Genomic DNA, 26,451 nt, shown 5'->3' with positions numbered 1-26,451 from the left:
CGGATTTTTTAAAAAAATAAGGGTAAATTGCAAATTTGATAACTAAACTTTCATATGATTCATATTTTACTCACTATACTTTCAAAAATTTCAATTTTGCTCACTCAACGTTATAGATTGAGTTTTTGGTCGGGGTGAGACGAACGAACGCAGGGTGGCTGGAAAATAGTGTCGAACTTAGGCAATGATGACGAGAGGGAAAATCGATTGGGTTTTGGTCGGAAAGAGGAGAAGAATTCAGCAGTGGCGGCGATGAGACGAACAAACGACCGGGGTGGCTGAAAATCAATGAAAAGTGATGGGAAGGCTTTGGTTTCCCGACAAACCTTAAATGGTTTCTATACAACGAACGACGGGGAGCCTTGACAATCAGCCACTAGAGTTTTGGTCACGATGGCCTGGTGCTCACACCGGTACAAACGGTGACGATCACCGTCCAATAGCAACAAAGATCATTGTCTAACGGCGATGAGGGCATCGATGGATGATTTTTGGCGATGAGAAGTTTAACAGCTGTGTGACAAAAAAACTTAATCTATAAAGTTGAGTCAGTAAAATATGAATTATATGAAAGTTTAGTTATCAAATTTGTAATTTACCTTTTATTTTTTTGACCTGTCATCACATCTGTGGCTTTTAACGATTAAAAAGTTATTTCTCTAAGCCACGTCATAACGCTGTGAGAGGTTTAACGACAGAGTGACAAAAAAACTTAATCTATAAATTTGAGTGACCAAATTGAAAATTTTAAAAGTACGGTGAGTAAAATAGGAATCGTATGAAAGTTTAGTTACCAAATTTGTAATTTACCCATTAATTTATTTTAAATTTAATTTAAATTCAATCTTATATGTTTTAATTTTAAGTTTTTTTCTTTTTTTTCTTTGCACTTATAATTTAACTAATAATGAATCTTGGGAGCGTTGTTCTTCCCTAAAATCCCGAATTAGAACAATATATTTACAAAGTCTGCGTGTAAGGCTGTAAACGAGCTGAGTCGAGATCGAGTATTGCTGAGCTCGACTCGACTCGACAACTCTAAAATGGAGCTCAACTTGACTCGAAAACTCGTGAGCCTAAAATTTTCAAACTCGACTCGAACTCGAAATTATGAATTAAAGCTCGTAAAAGCTCGAAAAGAAAAAAATCTTAACTCAATTAAAACCTCAAACTCAAATTCGAAGCTGAACATTAAATACATGAAAACCTTATACTGTAATTTTTCTAAAAAAATCAAAACATAAATGTTAATATTATTAATAATTTATTTTTAAAAAAAAATAAAATCTTAATATATTATATTTTGTAGTTGCTCACGAGTTTTTTGAATCGAGTATCAAGTAGCTGGTTTCGGCTCGTTAAGAACTCGAGCTCGAGTCGAGTCCAATCGAGCTTTAACCGAGTTGATCTCGAGTAGCTCGCGGTCTGTCTCGTCTCATCTACAGTACTATTTGTGTGCATGGTTAATAATTAAAATAGATTATGAAAAATAATTAAGAGATTTAAATATAAAAAAAATAAATAATAAAATAAATATAATTATCTTTTTTATATAAAACGTACTTAATTAAGGAGTTCATATGATATTCATGAGTAAAATGCTTCTTTGTCATAATATGAAAGGTAAATGTATTTTACACCAAATCTTCAAAGTTTATTTATTTATTATTAATATGGGCTAAGTACAAGGTATTATCTGCTCTCAACCTTTTGTTATTGAACGTTTAATAACTATATAAAAAGGTTATGTTTAGGGCATTTTCATTTAAGTTATTGGTTATTTTAGAGCTATATAGGTACATTTAGGAGCATTAATTGCATTTGGTGGTTTGGCTTTGTTGTGAATTTTTATTTATAAGTGGTGTTATATTACGAGGAAGGTTGTGCTCTTGCTGGTGATGTGTAGGTCGACAAAGCAAAGGGAGAACATGGAGGATTGCCGCAACATTCCTATATTGCGAGCGAGGAGAATTGCGAAGGTAAAATAGGATAACCACTGTATGCAGAAAAAAGACAAAAACAAAGAAGATATTTTCACGGGAACTGTCAGCTGCACACACTTATGTGTTTTCTGCCAGCAACCGCCTAGGAGGGGACCACAACTTCCTTTGTCACCACCTTCACGTGAAGTGAATGTACCATAGGGTACTAAGGGAATTTTTTGCACTAAAACCTAAAAATTCCCTTAGTATAAAAAAAAGTGGGCACAAAGCTAGATGAGGATTCTTTAGAGAAGGAAAAGTGAGCTAAGCAAGACGACTATAAGCTTCCAATTTCTTTCCCCTTTAATCTTTTCAAGGGTCTCTTCCATAGTCAAGCTCAAGGGAGTGGCGTGCTAGGGGTCCGAGAGAAGCTAGCTCGCAAAGGAGCAACTGACAGTGCGCGTTAGGAGTGTCCTCCACCCTTATACTTTATTTTTCCTTTTGATTTGTTGGGTTGTATGGTTTGAAATGTTTTTATGGATGTTTCGAACCATACCATGAACTAAGCTTTATATGGTATGGGTTTTTTACGGATGATTGTGTACTTGTTTTAATAAATGTTTGATGTTTTTATGTTCATCTATTTGTTTTGTTCATTGTGCTAAATTACTTGAGATTGTAGGAGACATAATAGTTCCATTTCTTAAGTACAATATTTAGTGTTCAAGAAAACTAGGCTATAGATCCTTAGTGTTTGAGAGAAACTAAGGAGGATCTACGTGAGCAATGGGTTTTAGCTAACAACTAGTGCCTAATCCTGCTTAGTGTTCGAGGGAAATTGTGGTAGGATAAAAATGACTAAAATGAGTTGTGCTTATTCGATAGGTTAGATGTTTCTGTTCACGCCGAGAAGTATTGCTGTGGCATTTTAGCCTGTCAGGTTCCCTTGATTTGACAGAGCGTAGAGACACTCTTAGTAAACTCTGTCAAGTAAATAGACCATAGAAACTCTAATTATTCTGAAGGCAAGGCTTAGGATTCTTTAGAAACCCCACAATCCATTCATGTAGTAGCTTGTCATGTGTAGATTATCAAGTTTGCTCATATATTTTCGAATTCACAATTCATTATGCTTTGATATTTTCAGTTACTTACATTTTAAACATTTTCATTTGTCACGACATTTCTATTTGTCATATTGCTATCACATCTCACATTGCCATCACATTTCCACAATACCATTCATAGTCGCTACATTTTACACTACATTCTTATTTGTGCAGACCACCACATTAACTATACTTAGGTAGTTTAATATTTGTACTTTAACTTAACTTGCAATTTCCTCCAATCCTCGTGGAAACGATACTCACTCACTCTTTATTACTTATGCGCTTGTGTATACTTGCACATAATTTGCGTCCAATTTATACTGCACACTGCACACAGCACACAACAACACTCATACCCTGACATCTATGGATTATGGTGCTTGAACCCTGGACCTCAAAGAATAACAATAATTCCTTTACCCGAGTCCTCAAAGTTTAATGTTCATTGTAACCCTCAAATTATATTTATTTTTTATTTTAGGCTTAATCCAAAATAAATGCCCAAACTATACATAAATTCTCGAATATGTGCCCAAACTATTAACCCATCCAGGTTCCTAACATTACAAACGTTACCTATTAGGTGCTCGGACCGTCAACAATGTTAATTTCCCCCGTTAAATGACACATGTCACAATCTGGTATTTTAAAAATTTATTTTTTAAAAATATTATTATATTTATAAAAAACTCTAATTTCTCTTAAATTATAAAAAAGCCCCAAAATACCTAAAATCCCCAAATTCTATCATTAACCTTCGCCGTTTCCCTTTCCAGCCATGACCTCTGTCTCCATCGTAGTCTCTGCCATCCTCCTAGTCATACACATATAGTTGCAGTCAATTGGTCATCGAGATAGTGATTCTTCCTAGGGTTCGTGGGGTATAAAACGTCGATTCGCCGTTGATCGTTCACAATTTCATGGGAGTTTTAGTCGCCGGAGGAGATGAGGTCGGACAGAGATGTTAATTTTTTTAAATTTTAAATAAAATTTTTAAAATATCAGATTATGACATGTGTCACTTAACGGGGAAATTAACGTCATTGATGGCCCGAGCAACTAAATGAGTAACGTTTGTAACATTAGGCACCTGAATGGATCAAAATATAGTTTAGGTACCTATTCGAGAATTTAGGTATAGTTTACAACAACAATAACAACAACAAAACCCTATTCTCATATATAATGGGGTAAGGGGAGATAGGGTAGTAGGCTGCCTCCAACGCCAGGATGAGAGCAACTTTCGTGGAAGACCTCCGGCATTCAGAAAAAAAAATAAAGATAAAATACAATGCATGTATAAATAAATAAATACATAGTTGAACAGTCTTCATATGCAGAGGAAAACAAAGGTCAGCAATAGCAAGCTACGAGAAGGAATAAAGTCAAAATAGGTTAAAACCTAAACTAAGGCAACACTACTCCGCTACCTTAGTTCTAGGCCTTCATAAATTCCAATGACAAAAGCGTATAAAAAGTAGAGGTCATGGGAATTACTACAAAGGAAATTAAAAAGAATACAGAGGTGTTACACCCTATGGCTGTGACCCACACTACTCGGCTACCCTGGTCTTAAGTCTCTATACTTTCCTATCAGAGGTCATGTCCTCGTTAAGGGCTAAATCCTTCAAATCAGATCTCAAGCAGTCTACCCACTTCCTCCTTGGTCGTCTCTCCTTCTGGCACCGTCGACTGTAATGACTCTACCCTCCTGACTGCATCCGACGGTTGTCGCCTAAGGAGATGCCCAAACCACCGTAGTATTCTCTCCCTCAATTTTTCAGATACATGCACCACCCCAAGGACATCCTAATTGTAGAGTTTGGTGTCATGTCCCACAGAGTCCTACTACATGCCCATCGAAGCATTCTCATTTTTGCTGCCTCCATCCTCCTTACGTGATCCTTCTTGATTGCCCAACATTCTGATCCATACAGCAGCGCAGTCTTTTCCATTCCATAAAATTTCCCCTTAAGTTTTAGAGGCACCTTCTTTCACATAAAACTCCATAGCAACCCTCCACTTTAGCCATCCCGCCTTTATACGGTGTGAAACGTCATCATCTACACCCCCATCTTTATGTATCATAGACCCTAAGTACTTGAAACAATCCTTTGAGGGGAGAACGTGACCTTCGATGCATACTTCTACATCTTCATCCGTTTTGGTTCCCACTGTAGTTTGAACATAGATACTCTATTTTTTCAATATTGATCCTTAGAACTTTTTCTTCCAAAGAAGTCTTCTAGGTAGACAGTCTACTATTCAGCTCATTTTTGTTTCATTAACTAGGACAATGTCGTTAGCAAAAAGCATACATTATGGAACACCGTCTGGTGTCGCACAATAGATGTCGTCCATAATCAAAGCGAAGATGTAAGGGCTAAGAGTCGACCTCTAGTAGAGTCCGATTTCCACCGAGAATGCCTCAGTGTCGCCAACTGTAGTCTTGACGTATGTAGTAGATCTACAGTACATATCACGAATCACCCGGATATAAGCAGTTGGGATCCGTCTCGTTTCCAAGGTCTTCCAGATCGTATCGCGGGGTACGCTATCATACGCCTTCTCAAGGTCAATGAACGCCATGTGAAGATATCTATTTTTTCCCCTATATTTCTTCATAAGCCGTCGAAGTAGATGAATCGCCTTCGTAGAAGACCTGTCTGGCATAAAGCCAAATTGGTTTTTCGAAACCCTAGTAACCTGTCTCAACCTAGCCTCTATCACTCTTTCCCGTAGCTTCATGGTATAACTGAGTTAGTTTAATACCTCTGTAGTTACCACAACGTTGGGGATCTCCTTTATTCTTATAGATTGGTATCACCGTAGACTCTCTCCACTCCTCTGGCATCTTGGCAGTCTCTAAAATAATATTAAAGATGTTGGTCAACCACTTAACTCCCTCTTCTCCTAGGGTCAACCACACAGTGATAGAAATTTGATCTGGATAGATAACTTTGTCCCTCCCCATCTTTCTAAGGGCCATTTTGACTTCCTCAATCCCAATCCTGCTAGTGGAGAAGTCATTGGCCGTAGTATGATGGTCGGTTGACCCATCAACATTACTATCTCTACATGGAGAGGCACCGTTATTAAATAAGCCAAAGAAGTAACTACCTCAAACCCTCATAATATCATGATCTTCCACTAAAAGAACACCATTGTTGTCTTTAATAAAACTAATTCTATATAGATCTTTTTTCCTATTCTCCCTGGATTTTGCAAGCCTGAAGATGTTGTTTTGTCATTCCTTGGTGTCTAATCTCTTGTACATTTCCTCATATGCCTTATCCTTTGCTTTAGCCACTGTTTTCTTGGCTTCCCGCTTTGCCTCCTTGTATCTTTGTTTAACTCTCGATCTTTCTTCGTCATCATTGTATTTAGCAACTCCTTGAAGCAAGTTTGCTTTGTCTTCACCTTAGTTTGGACTTCGTCGTTCCACCACCATGATTCTTTATGTTCCTTGACCTTCCCTGTCAACAACCCAAGGGTGATTTTGCCCACCTTAGTTTAGACACTTATTTTTGTATTAAGCCATTATTTTAACATCTAAATTCTTTTGCTCCAATTTTTATTCATAAACTATCATTTCATCCACCATCATGATTTTTAAATTATTTTATAACTCCCACCACAATGGTTTTCATCATTAATTGATAGTTTAAATACTAAATGTGTAATTTACCCTAAATTGTTACTATTAATAATGTAAAGGGGTTAATGTCAGAAATGGTACTTTTATTTTGATCTATCTATACTCTTACAAAGAACAAAAATACAAAATGTGTCCTCTATTTTTCTCTTCTTCTTTTTTCCCCCTCTCTTGTCTTGCATTATTAAAATGTCTTCTTGCGACGATTTTAATCAAAGATGAAGTTATGTTTTATTCGAGCACATATTTACCTAAACTTCTAAATTTTAGTTTCCTTTCTTTTTCATTTAAATACTTAAAATAAATTATTATTATTTTCATTTAAGCACCTAAAGTATTTTTTATTAAATTAAATACCTAAAATCATCTTTTTAGTCAAAATAGGTACCTAAAGTTTTCAATCTTTAATCTAAATACCTAAAGTTTTCAATTTTTTAATCTAAATACCTAAATTATTCTTTAATTAATGTAACATGTCAACTTTTTTAGAACTTAGATGAAAAAATTCAAATAGTTTAAGTACATATTTTGACATAAAATACTTTAAGAATCTATTTTGACTAAAAAGAGTTTAGGTACTTATCTTGATAAAAAAAAATAACTTTAGATATTTAATGAAAAAAATATTTTAAGTACATATTTGTGATATAAGCCCCAAAATTTAAGGCACAATTATTTAGAGTCTTTTTACTTTTATAACTTTTGAATTAAAATACCATCGATAACAATTTTATTTTTAATAATCATTTTGAGAAGCAAACATTTTTTTATTAACAACTGAAATAAAAAACAATAATTAACCTGAATTATTAAATCCATTATTTAAAATACTAGTAATTATTTAAAAAATATTATGATATATAAATAGATCTTAATTTCCTCTCTCACTCACTATATAGCTCGTGGATTTAAATATCAGTTGTAGATGTATTGACGATTGTGTTATATTTATCGTGATCTTAAATGTTATTATAATAGTTGTTAGTATCACGGTCGTACAATAACAATTATAAACAACAGTACTGTTGTCATATAACTAACGTTATTTTGATAGCGAACTTCAAGCCGAGTTTTATCATATAACGAACCAAATGGAATGAGTTGGTAAAAGAAACGAAAAGAAATCAGTTGAATTTCAACTATTTAGTTGGGGAGACAACAGCAGTCTCTCTCTCTCTCTCTCTCCTCCAAACGCTCCACTGAGTCTCCTTTCAGTTCCCTTACAGTGCTAATTCTAACAGAAATCTCTTCACCCACTCAGTGAGTTTCACACTCACTGAGTCTCCATTCATTCTCTGCTGCACCTCTCACTTCCATACTTTCTCTTCTCTGTCGTGTCCGCCCTTTGGTTTTTTTATTGTTAATTTCCAAATCCCTCGTCTCTTCGCAACACCGTCGATTTGCAGGCTGCTGAGCTGAGATTGATTCAAGCAGCCCTCTGTATGATCTTATTCTTCTTTTACTGATCATTCTGATTTCTGTTTGATTGGTTCCCAAGAAACTGCGAGAAAATTTTCGCAAACTAGAGGGTTTTTTTTTTTGAAGTCCTATTCTGTTAATTTTCTTGTTTGATTTTATCTTCTTTTCCTCCTGATTATATAATGCTTCTGTACTTGTTTAGGATCCATTGATTTTTGCTTTTACTTCTTTTAAACTTTTGCATTTAATGAATTCCTCCTAAACTTATTGTTCTTTCTGTGAACTCTCCATGAGATCTGCAAATTTTTCTATGTTGATCAACTACATTATCTCTGCTACATTAATCAACTTCTTCTTTTTCTTTACATTCTCAGTCTTTCTTTCTCGGAAACCCTGATCCACTCCTCCATGCATATTCATTCAGATCATTGCTTATTACTTCGGATTCCGATGATTTTCATTTTGTTTTTACGTGATCAACAGATCTGAGAAATGGAGAGAAGAAGATCGCCTAATCGTGATGAAGAAACATCTGCTGCTACGAATCTCACAGTAATCTCTCTCCCTCTCCCTCTCTTCCCCTTCGTTTTCATTTCATTGATTGCATTTTCGCATGCAGTTTTTCCTCCGCTTTCGATTGTTGTTTTTCTGTTACACGCACACGAGCACTCACCTCACGCGCCATTGTCCATACTACCAAGTACGCGTCGACGAGTCGTATTATCTACTGAACGAAAGTGACGTCTTCTTTTTTCCGCGGACATGCACAACCTTCTTGTCTCCAACGCGCGAGTAAACCTTGTTTTTCCCTCTCGAATCGTTTTTTCTTTTTCTGGGTTAAAATTCAGTGTTCACGTACAGCAATGAGTGCCATTGTTTGGAAATGTTTCAGGATATGATTCACTTGAAAAGGCAAGAATCAGAGGAGTGGTCTAAGGACGCTACAATGAGGATTTGTTTGGGCAGACCATTGTTGCTCCATTCTTCACCTGATTCTACCTTTGGTAAATTAATCAACCTCATCTTCATGCTTTTAGATCCTTCATTTTTTTCTGGTTTTTCGTTAACCTCCATTAATGCCCGCTTTCAGATGCTGTTTCTCATATCAAAGTTGGGTCTTACTACGAAATTAATCATTCCAAGCTTCCCACTAAAGCCCCAGACCAGCTCAATCTAGTTCGTTTTATCATGGTAATAAACCTGAACTCAGTCCTCAAATGAATGAAACGCATTTGGTTTTGAATTTGCTCTCCGAATCCTTGTGGGTAACTGGTTTTTTTTTTAACTTTGTTTGCCAGGTGAGTAAAAAATCCAAGTGCAGTGTGTCATTGAGGTATCCAAGTATGTATTCTCTTCGAGTACATTTCAGCCAGCGGAACCGGAGGAAAGGGTATACAAAGATGTTACCTACACTGGATGAACAGTATGCCACGGTATCGGAGATTGCTGGAGATGTTTTATATCGGAGGATCCCGCCACATGAACTATCGGTGCAAAGGAATCAATGGAGGTTTTGGACAATGGAGGTTCAGGATATGCAAACCACAGGGGACCTTCATATGGCCAAACGTGGGACCATCCCGCCCCAATGAGGACCTAGCTCCGACCCCCACTCCTCCCCCTGTCGCCTCTTCCATTGTCAAATGCTTACCCACAAATGGTCTCATCATCAACCTGAATGAGGTCCCCGGCAATGGCAACCCCCAAGAGACTTGATACTATGGGTCCCACACTCACAGCTCACCTTGTCCACTCACATATCAGAGAAGACATGCTTCCATGCCACGAGTACACGTATATATACACACATATATTTATGTTCCGTAATACCCTTTTGATTAATTTGTTTCAAACATAGAGTAAACTGACAATATTGTGTTTTCACATTTGTTTTCACAGATGATACATGGTGAGGAAGAGAAGGAGCTGAGGGCGCAGCAAGGAGGAGGATACTCATCGCCTTCCTCACCGAGAACATGGTTGGTTCTTTCAACTCCTACCCCTTCAATCAACAACAGGCGAGTCTAGAAGAACCCTACTATTATTATATCCATATTTAATTAAATATGGGAACAGTAATATGACACTTGTATTTTCTCAGGAAAATACCCATATTTAATTAAATACATTACAATCCTTGAAATTAATCAAGTCTTATCCTATAGCTTGAGCATATATTTGTTGAGTTTGGCTTGCTTTTCTGCATCATGATCACCAAATCGAATCCACGATAATTCAATCATCAACTTAGAACATTTTAATAATGTATTTGTTTTGTACTTTAATTTGTAAAATTAAAACAGTAAATGTTTAGTGTTGATTGTATAAATTAACTCAGTTTATAATTCAGGTTCAGAACACTGATTTTAGATAGGTAATTTAAAATAATATCTCTTGTAGAATGAGTTGAATAAAGATATTAGATCAATCTATGAATATTTTTTTTTAAATATAATAAAAGTATTCTATAGATTAATTCGTGTACTGGGTTTAAAATTAATTGGTGTCATAATTAAACCAACGTCAACTCAATTATAAAAGTATCAGAAAATCTTATATGTATGGTAAATATTTTTGTATATATTTAGGGATGGGATAAGAATTCGATGGCTTCCAATTTGATCCGATCGTGTTGATTTTTTTTAAATTTAGGGTTTATGATGAAAAATATCTGATCCGACCCAAAAAATTATAATTTTACCTTATATATTTAGAAATAATTATAATAATACCCCTCTATATATTATTTTTTTCCAATTAAGTTATTGTTTTTATTGAATAAAAATAATATTTTTATTATTATTTCGGGTCGGGTCGGATTTTTAAGTTATATTTCAGGTCAGATCAGATCGGGTCTCGGGTGTAGGATTCTTTGATCTCGGGTCAAGTCGGGTGGACCAAAAACCCGACCCATGCCCATCCCTAGATATATTGATAAGTTTAAATTGAAAAAAAAAAAAGAAGAGGAATAGCTTGTCGATATCTTGGGTAGTTTTAGTGTACGTCAGCCTTCATATACAGTTAAGGAAAGACGTTATCGGAAATATTAATATTTTTTTAACATTTTTCGGTAAAAGCGCTACCTAAAACATTATTTTTTTCTACTAGAAATATTAATTTCGCTACCTAATTTTTGGTAGAAAAATAACATTTTAGGTGACGCCCAATATTAATATTTCTTGTAGAAAAAAATAATGTTTTAGGTAGCGTTTACCTGAAATGTTAAACATTATAGGTAGCGCACAATATTAACATTTTCGGTAGAAAAAAAATAATATTTTAGGTAACGCTTTACTGAAAATGTTAATATTTTTATTAATATTTCCGTAGCGCCTTATCTTAATCGTATATTAAGGCTGTCGTATCTTAGACATCCCGATATTTTAGATCGAAGAAATCATCGAACAATGATGAAATGAGTCAATGGTCGAATAGAAATTAAAGACTAAGGGGTTGTTTGTTTGTCTCTTAATGGAATCATTCAGCGTTGAATGTTGAACGGTTCAGCATTCAGCGCGTTTGTTTTACACCTTTGAATGATTCAGTGCTGATCGATTCAGTAAAACAATACTGAATGATTCAGCACAGAAGTACATTCTGAATCATTCAGAGCCAGTTATCAAACAGCATGTCACATTTAGAGCCAAACTATTCAGAGCCTCTAAATCATTCAGCGTTTAATCATTCTGAAGTAAACAAACATCTCCTAGAACTTGTTTATTTGTCACGACCGACTGTTGGATCAACTTTTACGGTGGCTGCTAATTTAGAAAATTAAGACTTTTTTTGGGCATGACTTTAACATGACACGTCAATATTTATTATAAAAACAAATTAAAATTTTTAGGACTATAATGTAGGTTTTAAAAGTTCAATGACCAAACTTAAAGTGTCTTAAAAGTTTGGTGATCATTAGCATACTTTATCCTATTAATTAATCTTAAATTATAAAATATATTTCTATAATTTATTTTATACTGTACATATTTTTAAAAAATAAATATAATTAAATTTGTTTTAGAGTACATATTATTAATAGGTTAAACTACAATGTTTAGTACTTAAACTTTTACTTTTGTTTTGTTTTGGTCCTAACTATTTTTCCCCAAAAATCATACCTAAGGTTATATTTTGGTTATCTGTCGTTAAAAAATTAATAGTGATGTTAATTTGTCACTATAAGGTAATGACATATCGTCAATGATTTTTTTTACAATTTCGTATTAGCAATTCTGTTAATTTTTTAACAATATGTAATCAAAATGAACCTAAAACGTAATATTAAATATGATTTTGCAAAAACCAATAGTTGGGGTACTAAACATGCAATTTACCCTTATTATTATTAGGATTATTATTGGGATATATATATATATATTACTAAAAAAGGATTATATAAAAAATAAGTACATAAAGTATATAATCTTTTTCATTTAAGTACCTAAAGTATTTTTGGTCAAAATAAGTACCTAAAAGTATATTTTTGATCAAAATAGGTACCTAAAGTCTTTTTTGATCAAAATAGGTACCTAAAGTATTTTTTGATCAAAATATGTACCTAAAGCATTTAATTTCTTTTATCCAAATACCTAAAGTATTCTTTAATTGATATCACATTTAAACTCTTTTAGAACTTAGATGAAAAAATTGAATAGTTTAAGTACCTATTTTGAAATAAAATAATCTAGGTACCTATTTGAACTAAAAAGATAACTTTAAGTATTTATTTTGATAAAAAATACTTTAGGTACTTCAATGCAAAATAAAGTATACTTTATATCCTTATATGTGATATAAGCCTTATTATTATTATTTGACTAAGTCTGCCCTTTATTGTGCCCAAATTTCTTTTTCTTCTGAGTTCCCTCGCGCTTTCTGCTGAACGAAACGCAAACCCTACTTTGCGACTGTGCTTTCTATGGATTCTATCCACACCAACCTCAACGATCCCCAATCGTATTCTGCTCAAACCCTATCTTCCGACTACCCGCCGCCACTGCCACCGCATCCGGAGGCCTTATCTTCAGATCCCTCCCAAACCCTAGGATCTGCTCCGGACCATGGAAACAGTAGCCATGTTAATCACGAAGCCGGTTCCGATACCGTCAACAACCTTTCTTCAACGAAACCCGAGATTCATAAGCCTCTACTGTCGGAAAATGGATTAACTAACACGCAGAGCGGCACCACCGACAAGGATTGTTCCGGCGGAGAAGAGGAAACCAGCAGCCGAAGGCGGAGGAGGAGCCGTTGGGACCCTCCTTCGGAGTCGAATGACAACCGGAACGGGAATGGTGAGACGGGTAGTGGGAAAAAGAAGAGGAAGTCCCGATGGGCAGATGATGAGCCTAAGCCGGTGATTCAGCTCCCTGATTTCATGAAAGATTTCACTGGAGGTATCCAGTTTGACCCTGAGATTCAGGCTTTGAATAGTAGGTTGCTAGAGATTAGTAGAATGTTGCAGTCCGGATTACCTTTGGATGATAGGCCTGAGGGTGCTAGGTCACCTTCTCCAGAGCCTATATATGATAATATGGGAATTAGGATTAATACCAGAGAATATAGGGCTAGAGAGAGAGATTGAACAAAGAGAGACAAGAAATTATATCTCAGATTCTTAAGAAGAATCCAGCATTCAAGCCGCCAGCAGACTATAGGCCGCCCAAACTTCAGAAGAAGCTTTATATACCAATGAAAGAATACCCAGGTTACAATTTTATTGGGTTGATTATCGGGCCAAGGGGGAATACCCAAAAGAGGATGGAGAAGGAAACGGGTGCGAAGATTGTAATCCGGGGTAAAGGTTCGGTGAAGGAAGGTAGGTTTCAGCAGAAGAGGGATATGAAGGCTGATCCTTCTGAAAACGAGGACTTGCATGTTTTGGTTGAGGCTGAAACACAAGAATCACTTGAGGCTGCTGCAGCAATGTTGGAAAAGCTCTTGCATCCTGTTGATGAGGTGTTGAACGAGCATAAGAGGCAACAGTTGAGGGAATTGGCTTCTTTGAATGGAACAATAAGAGATGAAGAATATTGTAGATTGTGTGGAGAGCCGGGTCATCGTCAATATGCATGTCCTTCGCGCACTTCTACTTTTAAGAGTGATGTTTTATGTAAAATTTGTGGTGATGGTGGGCATCCAACAATTGATTGTCCAATGAAAGGAACAACGGGGAAGAAAATGGATGATGAATACCAGAATTTTTTGGCCGAGTTAGGAGGTACTGTTCCTGATTCTGCAAGCAAGGAAAACTCGGCATCTGTTACTTCTGGAAGCAATCCTCCTTGGGCTAGCAACAGTGGAAATGCACACCCTGGCTTAGGGTTCAGCGTTGTTAAGCCCCCCAAGGAATATGATGATACTAATTTGTACATTGGATACTTACCTCCCAATCTCGATGACGATGGTTTGATCAGTTTGTTCTCATCTTACGGTGATATTGTGATGGCAAAGGTAATTAAGGACCGCGTTACTGGACTGAGTAAGGGGTATGGTTTTTGTGAAGTATGCCAATGTTGACATGGCAAACAATGCTATTAAGGGAATGAATGGTTATCGTCTAGAAGGAAGAACCATTGCTGTGAGAGTTGCTGGCAAGCCACCTCAACCTACTGTGCCTGCTGGTCCTCCTCCTACTTCATCAGTTGCCACTGGCCCTGTTTCTAGCCTGCCAGTTGGTGCCTATCCCTCACAGCAATTTACAACTGGAGGTCCCCTTACTAATGCTGCCCCTGCTAGTTATGCTGGGAATTCAGTTCCATGGGGACCACCAGTTCCTCCTCCTCCTTATGCTCCTTATGCTCCTCCTCCACCTCCTCCTGGATCAACAGTGTATCCTCCTGTTGCAGGTCAGCCTATGCCACCTTATGGCTTGCAATATCCCCCACATATACCGACTGGTCCCCCAGGTGTTCCACCTCCACCTGTGACTTGTAGAGAAATGCCACAAGATTTCCCACCTGGAGTGCAATCCAAAAACTATACCTCTGCCGTAGCTGTTCCTACAAATATATATGGGAACTCAATGACTGCAATAGCGCCTAACTCACAAACTGCATACCCAATGTCTTCGTTAGGTTACTCTTCTTATTACAGTGCAGTTCCTCCTCCTCCTCCCCCTCCTCCCCCTCCTCCAGAACCTACTACTTTGGCAGACCATTCCCAGAGCTTTAGTAATGTACCTTGGGCACCAAATCCTCCTGTGCCTCCAACAGCCTCATCTGCGGAGAAAGCAACCTATGGTACAGATGCCGAGTATGATAAGTTCATGGCGGAGATGAAATGATGCAGATACTCCATTTATAATCATATGCCAAGGTAACGAGTTAAACATGTTTCCTTCTATAGTTATATGTCGTTTTTTATAGTTTTTGGTTTCATTTTTTATAAACAGCCACTTAACCATCTGATGTTCTTTACTATTGTTCTGGTTATGACCATATAAGCCAACCTCTTGTTTTGTAAATGCAACCTTTATTTATTTTTTCATTGCTGCCTGTTAGATTTTGGTTCTTAATAAAAAGGTAAAGAGACACAATTCCCTTTCTAATCTTCTCTTATATGTGAAACGAATACAAATGCTCATATATAATATAGGGTCAAGACCTTAAAAAGGTTAGGAAGTTCAAGTTATGATTTAGAATAACCACATTTTTGTATATTGTGTATTGAAGAAGAAACTGATCTAAAATGAGATCCTAGCGGCACACGATCAGGGTTAACAATAAGAGTTTTTCGACCGATTGTTTCTTAACTTCATATTTTGCACCATTAACTTTGCATTTTTCCATCTCTTTCTCTTTCTCTTGGTAGTCCTCACATAAATTTTATATATTTGGAAGTCTTCAAGACAGTCTTCTAATGAAATTGGAATTCATGCCAGGTATCAGGGTTTCATGTGTTAATTTTTGATTGCTTTACTATGCCATTAAAAGAGTCTGGTATAAGTTTACAAATTTGCAATCTCTTTTTCAATTATTAAGATTATAATTATGCAACCGTTATATTGTAGTGATGGATTTGATGATGCTTGGATCTCATGTTATATTTTCCTATGAGAAAGTGCTCTTTCTGTTTTCAGGCTTCTCATGTGAATCTACCAATTCTATCTGCCAAGTTTGTTGTTTTATTTGATGTATACGTTTCTTAACCCTTTCCCTTGTTATTATTGTAAAATTTTACAGGACTGATGTTTCTTGGAGCTGTTTTGAACTTGATTTCTTACCTCTTGCCATAACCTTGTTGGAAGTTTGGGACTCACATCTTTAACCTTGCTGTACTGTTATGAAATTTGCAGATACTTGGCTAAAGTTGATGAAGTCGGTTGCCTTTTGGAAAAGTCTGTTCAAATTTTTTTACTAGTAAATATTCAGTGCACTGTGGGAATAAGTTGTGTTTTCTATGACTGCTTATTGGCTTCTGTTTATGTCTGATAACTAATTTTCTACGAGGGTTCATTTCTCATGCATTTCCAGAAGCTGGTTGCTGCCAATATTTGCTATTACATGTTATTTTGCTGGAGTATTGTTTAACAACTTTAACATTTCCTGGTTATAATGCCTGCTTCCTTTGTAAGGATATTAAATTTGCCGCCTCAAGCTTCCCTGTCATCGTTTCTTGTTTCCATCTGTTGAAGGTAATTAATTCCCTTTCGAGTGATTTCCTTCGTCTTAATGTTATGCTAATATATATTTCCCAGTTGAGTTTGACAGGTGAAAGAAACCATTCAAGCCTATGTAGCCACCAGGTTTACTATGTTGTTTTTTTTTCTGGGTCTTGAATTTAGAAAATAGGCCCCCATGATTGCTGCAGTTATTACCGAAACGAATACAAATCAAGGTTGTTTGTGGTTCAACTTAAATTTGATGTTATAGTTGTAAAATAGAGTGAAAGTTTGGGTTAGGCCATGGAAATGGAGTATATGTTGGAGTCAATTAGTTTTTTGAGGCCTTAGCCATTCTTGTTTCTGGATAATATGACCTTCGGTGAGGTATGTGCTCTGCTGTCACAGAATCTTTGTTGCCACTGCTTGCTGATTGTTAGTTTACTTTGAGTAGAGGGATTAATATCATAATTTAACCCGTAAAGAAAGAAGAGAGAGAAATGAAAAAAAAAAACAAGTTAGTGTTACATATATCTAGACCTACTAAGAAAAAAAATAGATAATTTTTTCATGTTGTGTTTACTTTATAATTAAAAAATTGTTGTAATAATTTAATTTATATAGAATATTTATACGTTTGTGTTCATGAATTTTAATATGAACTTCTGTAACCTTTAACAGCGCAATCCAATGCTGTCCTAACAAATGGATTCAACCAAGTGTCTTTAATATGTGGGGTGTTTAAAATCGGGTACTAGGTTCTTCAGGTAGTATATTTGTAGGGCCATGGCTTGGCCCGGGAAGTCTGGGTACCTGGTTCTTGGAGTACTCATAAAATCCATGTACCTGTATTTTCGGGTTACAGGTACCCGGTTCATAAATCACATTGGGAATACATAAAATTAAAAAAAAAATCACATTGAAAATACATAAAAATTTAGAAGTTCATTATATACAATCCATACATAAAAATTAAAATTAATGATTTGAAGTTAATTTGAAGATATATATTGAAGTTTATTTTTAAGATAAAAATATTAATGAACACAAAATAAAAATATAATATAAAATATATATTAAAACTATTGGGTTAGGTATCTGGTTATAAAAAATTTCAACCTAGATTTGGTCTAACTATTCGAGAAAAATCATGGGTCGGACTTGTTCAGTAATCTTTTTAGAAGATTATCTATTTTTTTAGGTTCGGGTCGGTGGATCAACGAATCGTATCAATTGTATTTTTTGAACACCCTTGTTAACATGATAGACAAAATGGATTCAATTATGTGTCCTACAAATCAAGGACGATGATGTTTCATTTCCTACACTTAACGGCATATATATAAACGTCTATGTATGTATGTATGTATCTCCAAATCATAAATAGTCAAATGAATATGAAAAATATTAAAAATATAAGAGTAAAGTACATAAATGGTCCTCCAACTCTGGGATATTGTTTTATTAAAGTCTTTAATTATTAAAAGATATAAGATGCTCTTTTAACTATAGGAAGTTGTTTTGTTGAGTCCCTTGACTATTAAAAGTCATAAAATGATCACTTGACTGTTTATTATGTTCTAAACTTGTCATTTTCTGTTAAAAGTTTGACGGCAGTCTAAGCTGTAAGATAATATGCTGACTGATATACGATAAAATCTAATTTCATAATCTCAAACGACTATCATATCTCAGTTAACATCTAACTTAGAAGATCGTTATTTTTTAACAGGAAAGGATAAATTTAAACATAGTGAATAGTCGAGTGATCATTTTGTAACTTTTAATAGTCGAGAGATTCAACAAAGCAACTTCGTATAGTTCAGGGACAATTTATAACTTTTAATAATCAAGGGATTCAATAAAATAATATCTTATAATCGGAGACTATTTGTGTACTGTATCCAAAAAAATAAATCTGGGATGGAAGGGTTAAGTATTTGTTTTGAATACAACTTTTTTTCAATAGTACGTGTAATTATAAGATAATATTTTTTTAAATTCTTTTTAATTATTGATAATTTATACATACCTTTGTAACTGTAATTGTTTGAACTTAAAATTTTTAAGAAGAATAATATTTTCTATAACTATTGACATACCATCGATAATGTACGTATATTTTATAGATGTAATTATTCGATCGAATTTTAAATCTTTAGAAAAAGTAATATTAATAATATTTTCTATAATTAGTGAGATCACTTTTTTGTTATTCCTTGGGAAGGTCTAAATCATAAGGTGGTGGCGGTGCACATTATGTTGATGTTAAACTTAAAGCATCTTATGATCTTTATTTCAAATGGGAGAGCACATGGCATGTAATCATAGTGTATATAATATGTATATGAGACCCTCAAACATCATTTTCCCCCTCTTGGTTCCTAAGACTTTACCTTAATTAATCTGGATCGATTCGGGTTGTACGTCTAGTTTTGGTGGGTGGGTGTCCCAACAGGAATTTTCTGCATATATAAAGACTCGAACCCGAAACTTACTTAAATGATATTAAAATGTTTACCACTTGAACCAATATCGTTGTTACCCTCACACATAATTCAAGCTTTAAAATGAGTGATTATTGGAAATAAGTATGGGATTATCTTCTTTACTCAACTTTCAGCATATATGCTCATTTTCTTTAATTTTTGATTCACACTTTAAAAATTATAATTATTTGAATTAAATTGTTTTTTAATTTAATTTATATTTTTTTATTTTGTAAAAATAAATAGTTTATATCTAGGTTAGTAAATGTCAAAATAATCCAAACCGGTAAAATTGGCTAAATTGACGAGATAATGTTGTGGGAAAAAATTCACGAGATAATGCGTTCCAGCAATTAATTGCTGAGATAGGGTGTTTGCTACAGTTCGAACAAGGAGGTCGCCATGTCGTCCCCGCGTCCAACAATGAAGGTCGCCATGCAAGCCCTGCGACAAAGCTCTACGCTCCCTCATGCTGCAATAATTTAACATGATTTGCAACAGCCCCTCTCCTCATTCATGCATCAATAATTGCTGCAATAATTTAACGTGATTTCCAGCAGCCCATGTTATATTTATTGGATTAAAAAAAATTAAACTCAAATATTTGAACTAATAATAACATGTTGTGTTTGTTGCTAGTTGATTTCAAAGGGGCGTGAGCCACATGCAAATAAGAGCATGACCCACTTGATTAACCAGAGAAATTATTGGTAATTTTTTAATCATTTTATCTAATATGTTAATCGATTTTATCAAATCGAATTTTAAATAGATCTATTATATTTTTTTAATAATATTTAAATTCATTATTATTAATATTTAATGATTTGATATTTAATGATTTAGTAATGATTACTAATAATGATTTTTTACTAATATTTAATGATTTGATACTAATGATTTAGTAATGATTAGTAATAATAAAATTATAATAAGTACTAATAATGATTTAATAATAATTAAATATTTAAATATAATTTATTCAATTTAAATCGAATTTATAAATAGTTGAACTTATAACAAGTATAATTTATATTTATAAATAGTCGAATTTATTCTTTTTATATTTAACGTGGAGACATGCATATTTAATATTATAATATTTAACATAACCCCAAATGATTTATAAAAAAAAAAGCAAAATTGGCACCTATAAAGTATCGATACTTTATAAACATGTATCGATACATAATAATATAACAGATAAAACTATGACAAAATCAGTTTCATTATGACAATAAAAATGAATTGCATCAAAATCAATCCCTTTCTTTTTAAAGAAAACCCTTTGAATTATGTTGTAGATATGGAAGAGGAAACGAATCTCATGCAAAGCTTTGCAAGATTTGACAAAGCTGCGTTCTTATCTAATAAGCAACCAATGGAAGAAGAAATTGAACTTAATGCAATCTCTTCTTTTTCATCCCAAAAACATGTAACAGACGGACATAAGAATTTACGTTAAGAAGTACGAACTTAAAAATAATTATATTAAAAAATTTAGAAGACGTGAAATTATAATATATAAAATGGAACGAAATTAGATCATTCATATAAAATACAAAAAGACTATTTAAAATATCAAAAAATTTAAATTTTTTAATAGATGTGATCGTACCTCCAACACTCTTGTCTCGTCGGTCCATCCCTGATTCCGAGGAATCAACACTGCATTGCTTAAATACAAGCCAATGTCAGAAAGAAAGGAAAGATAAGGATGATGAAAAAGCTCGAATAATTGGGCAGTTATGTGGTGTGACACCTTAGTATAGGCTAAAATAAGGCGTTACCGGTTTTGTTATTATTTTAAATAACAAAACCGATAAAAATAACCGAAAACATCATTATTTTGATTGGTTTAATTACTTATATAGATAAACACGGTAGAAAAAATCTGGTCAAAAAATGATGTTTTCGATAAAGCGCTACCTAAAACATCATTTTTTTGACCGAATTATTTCTACCGCATTTACCTATATAAGGTTTTGTTATTTAAAATAATAAAAAAAACCGATAGCGTCATATTTTAGCCATATATTAAGGTGCCGCACATGAGTGTTTCCCGGAATAATTGTATTAAATTCATCTATACCATATCGTTTTCAGTGTAGAAAGAAGATAATAAAACAAGTTCATCAAGTACATTGTTCGGGAGTATGTGACCCCATTTAGGTTTGGCGGTTCATGGAATCACACAAAGTGTGAAATTATAGGGAGATCATCAAACGATTTCGATGGCTAAAGAAAATGTTGTTTTTTTTAGAAGTTTCGGGTCTAAATAATTACGTCTGTAAGATATATATATAAATATATTAATAATTAAAAAATATTTTAAACGGATACTATAAAATTACATGATTTGGATGATGAGAGAACGCAGTTTCGTTGTCAAAATTTAGATGAAAATGGGGCATAAGCACTAAGTTTTTATCATCCAAAGATGGAAAGTTTTAGGGCAGAGAGTAGTGACTGCCAATGTTGAGTGTTCTGGTGTGATTTTCCTAGCTTTATGAGTAAAGTATGCTTATAGTACCGATAATGCTTGGTTCAAGTGGTAAGCAGCTTGATATTATTTAAGTAAGATCTCGAGTTCGAGTCTTCGTATACGCAAAAAAAAATCTATGTTCGGAGAAAGTAAAATCTCGAGCATTAGCAAGAGGAGTACAAGGAGAGAGCTCTTGCATTAGCGAGAGATTCTGAAAGATCTTGACCGCTCGAGACAATGAACCCTTCTTTTATGCCCTAAAATGGAGCCGAAGGGCTGGTAACCTTATATCACCCTAACATAGGAAATGCGATTGTCGTCTGAGTTAGCCCAGGTGAAGAGTAACAACTACATCAAAGTTAGGTGTGCGACGCAGGTAGGTACAGATTAGTCAAGACAAAATCCTGAAATCGAATGGACAATAAAATATGCGTATAGTCATCATTAGAGAAAGAGTAATGTTTAATTATCCAAAATTCCACAATATCTCTAGGTCTGACACCATCAGGGTTACTATTTAAGACATCATGTGTGGTTTAAGACACCATATCTCTACCGATCTCTCTTCACAAACCCGGTATCATCTACTTTTTTTTATTATTATAATTACTGATGATGACTCTCCACTCAAATTAAAAGGGATGAATCACTTACAACCATCAATATTAATAACTGAAATACATAATTAAAATATTTTATATTTTAAACTGATTGGAAAGAGATAAAGAAAATATATAGAAGGCAAAATACCACTAATATTCAGCATTTTGGTATCATGGTGTTCACTTTAATTCGTTCCTATATAATGATTTATATAACTTTCCTAAAGATGGCAATTTAACATGAATCTGATAGTTTCGATCCGATCTGATAGAGTCGGATTTTTTTTTAAAAAAAAATTATGTTCGAGTCAGATCGGGTCAGGTTGGAGTGGAGGGTTAAAAAACTCTGACCGACTCAATCTGAGGATAATAATGTATTTTCTTAAAATTTTTATTATTATTTTAATTAATTCCTTATTTTATATCGGATCGGGTCGTGTCGGATTTATACTCTAAAAATTCGGATCGGATCGAAGCCTAGTAGAGGTATATATTTTTTAGATCAAGTGGATGATATAAAATTTTCTGATTGAATCAGGTTCTAGTGGAAGATACATATTTTCGAGTTAGATCAAGTTGACCAAAAATCCAACCCTAACCCTACCCATTGCCATCCATACTTTCCATGATAATGGGTTTCAAATAACTTAGGCATATAATATTCTCAGATATACATACACTAAATAAAACTGATAATGTATAAATTATTTAACTATATAACATATATATATATATATATATATTATATATATATACTAAACATCAATAAGCTTCTTTCTTGTATCATCCAATGCAAAAGCACATAACCATGGTACCTTGACTGAGTTAACATGGTTGAGCTTAATCGACAACAATCTTTCCGGTACTATCCCGCAAGGCATCGGTGAGTTGCCTAATCTCGACCCTTTACTTCTGTGGGATAACAATTTCAGCGGCATCCTCCCAGAGAAACTTGGTTCCAATGGGAAGTTGATGTCTCTTGAGGTCTCGTCGAACTCTCTAACCGGTCCGATCCCTCAGAATCTTTGCCATGGAAACAAGCTTTTCAAACAAATGTTCACGCATGAGGTGAAGTGCACATCGCTTTCGAGATTCCGAATCCAGAACAATCTTCTCAATGGTACCATCCCACATGGATTTGGACACTTTGGAAAATTTAACATTTGTGGATGTGAGTATGAACAAATTTACAGGGGAGATTCCTCGTGATCTTGGCCATACACCATTGTTGCAGTATCTTAACATCTCCGAGAACTCTTTCGACGATGAATTGCCGAACAACATATGGAGTTCACCAAGCTTGCAAATTTTCTCAGCAAGCTCATCCAAGCTCATAGGTAAAATCCCAGATTTCGTTTGCTGCAATAACGTGTACAAGATCGAACTCCAAGGTAATTTGCTAAATGGAAGCATCCCTTCGGACATTGATCATTGTCAAAAGCTTTTGTCTTTGAGTTTAAGCCGCAATCGGCTTACCAGGATGATTCCATCGGAGTTGTCGTCGCTTCCTTCGATAAATTCGGTTGATCTTTCCTGTAACTTACTCACCGGAACCATCCCTTCTAGCTTTGAAAACTGTAACACTTTGGAAAATTTCAATGTTTCCTATAATTTGTTATCCGGTCCAATCCCATCGTCAGGTCCAACATTTCGTAATTTACAACCTTCGTCGTTTTCCGGCAACGATGGACTCTGCGGCACGAATGTATCGAAACCGTGCCCCGGCGAGGCGATGAATACAGGTGAACTGGAAGCTGCAGATAACAAGCAGCCTAAGAAAACGAGTGAAGCTATAGTTTGGATTGTGGCAGCTGCATTGTGCATCTTTCTATTTGTTCTCGTGGCAGTGACCCGCTGTTTACATTACAGCCATAGATCCAGCGACGACCGAGAGATCGGACCGTGGAAATTAACTGCCTTCCAGCGATTGAATTTCACGGCTGATGATGTGCTGGAGTGCCTGTCAATGACGGATGAGATCATAGGGATGGGGTCGACAGGAACGGTATACAAAGCCGAGATGCCGGGCGGCGAGATCATAGCGGTGAAGAAGTTGTGGGGTAGCAAAAGGACACCGTGAGACGTCGGAGAGGTACGTTACCGGAGGTGGAGGTGTTGGGGAACGTCCGGCATCGGAACATAGTGAGATTACTAGGATTTTGCAGCAAGAGGGAGTGCTCTATGCTACTCTAAGAATACATGCCAAATGGGAACCTTGATGACTTGTTGCACGGCAACATTAACAAGGGGGACAATTTGGTGGTTGATTGGGTGACAAGGCACAAAATCGCTCTCGGGGTGGCTCAAGGCATTTGTTATCTCCACAACGACTGCGATCTGGTCATCGTCCACCGTAATTTTAAACCGAGTAAAATTTTATTAGATGGCGAGATGGAAGCTCGAGTGGCGGATTTCGGGGTGGCAAAGTTGATCCAAGGCAACGACTACGAGTCCATGTCGATGTCCGTCATTGCTGGCTCCTAGGCTACATTGCTCCAGGTTCCTTTTTTTTCATTCAATTTCCTTTCATTTATATTCGAATTTAAGTCGGATCGGGACGACTCATATGCTTCGTTGACGAAAAGAGTGACGTCTATAGCTTCGGGGTGGTGTTAATGGAGATTTTGAGCGGAAAAAGATCGGTGGACTCGGAGTTCGGCGACGGAAACAGCATTGTGGATTGAATGACGTCTAAAGTGAAGAGGAAAGATGGAATTGTTGAGATTTTGGATAGAAATGCAGGGTCAACATGTGCATCGATCAGGGAAGAGATGATGCAGATGCTTAGAATTGCATTGTTATGTACCGGCCGGAACCGGCGGACCGGCCGTCGATGAGGAATGTCGTGTCGATGCTGCAAGAATCCGAGCCAAAGCGGAAACTGCCGCACAAGAGTGTGGCAGGCAATGTGGTTGATGGCACTCGGGATACTATAGCACAAAAGGCTATACCGGAATGTTAATTTTTGATTAATTTTAAGTTGGGTAAACTACAACAGATACCACCAAACTTTAGTTGTTGTATTGTTTATACCGTTGAACTTTCAATTTTATCAATTATAACACTGAACTTTGATTTTTGCTTTGAATGTATCATTGAGCCGTTAAATCGTTAATGAAATAATGATGTGGCACAAGGATATCGATGTAGACACTTCACCAAAACGACATTTTTTGATCTAGATGTTAATGATTTATCGGTCCAGTGGTATAATTGAATCAAAAAACAAAGTTCAATACTATAATTCACAAAATTAAAAGTTCAATGTTATAAACGATATATGGATTAAAGTTTGGTGGTATCTGGTGTAGTTTACCCTTTTAAGCTTTAATGAAAATGGTGGGAAATTGATAGAGACAAGTGGTTTTCCTTTCTTTTCTTTTTTTCTAATTAATTTTGCATTTTTTTCTTTTAATGGGATTTTCTACGAAATTTTTAGAAAGTAATGCGAAAAATATAATATTTTATATAAACTGATAAATTATTTAAGAAAATGGATTAAAATTATAATGAAAAGTCATTTTAAGTTTGAATGCGAACTTTATTAAAAAAATTGAGCAAACTAAGTTGGGAGAGTCACCCTCATGATTAATCGATAAATAAATCAGAATACGAGGGATTAATTCAAAAAAAAAATATGTGCTTGAAAGTGACTTGGTTAAATTATATACATATATATTTATTTATCAAAATTAAAATGCAAGTTGTGCGTATGATTTTAATAAAAATCATTTTTATTCATTTTCGTCCCTACATATTTTTTAAATTCTATTTTGATCCTAAATAATTTTATTTTTTTCTATTTCAGTTTAAAATCATCGGAAGTTAATGACAACTTTAAAACTAAAAGAAAGTTTTTGCATAGTTGCATCAGGAGACGATTTTTGGCTAAAATCATATTTTGGGGAGAACGAATTTAATGTTTATTGTAGATTTTAGTCCTTTTTTAAAAATAATTTTTGATCACTTGATTACAGGGTGCTTTTTAATTGAATCACCCAACTATTAAAAGTTACAAAATAATCTCATGATTATGGGACCTATTTTATGAGTCCTTTCAATCATTAGAAGTTACAATATGGTCATTCGACTATTCATATGTTCCAAAATCATCATATTCTGTTAAAAAATTGATGATCATTTGAGTTGGACGTTAACTCACTGA

At 34.9% G+C, this 26,451-nt stretch overlaps 2 pseudogenes; both read left to right on the top strand.

Moving 5' to 3' along the window:
• Window positions 1-12,942: 12,942 nt before the first annotated feature.
• On the top strand, window positions 12,943-16,595 carry LOC120149259 (annotated as a pseudogene).
• A 901-nt stretch (window positions 16,596-17,496) lies between these two features.
• On the top strand, window positions 17,497-25,248 carry LOC120149258 (annotated as a pseudogene).
• Window positions 25,249-26,451: the final 1,203 nt, after the last annotated feature.

Source organism: Hibiscus syriacus, unplaced genomic scaffold (assembly GCF_006381635.1).
Source record: "Hibiscus syriacus cultivar Baekdansim isolate YM2019G1 unplaced genomic scaffold, ASM638163v2 tig00110999_pilon, whole genome shotgun sequence".
Taxonomy (NCBI): Eukaryota; Viridiplantae; Streptophyta; class Magnoliopsida; order Malvales; family Malvaceae; genus Hibiscus; species Hibiscus syriacus.
This window is presented reverse-complemented; position numbering and strand designations above follow the sequence as displayed.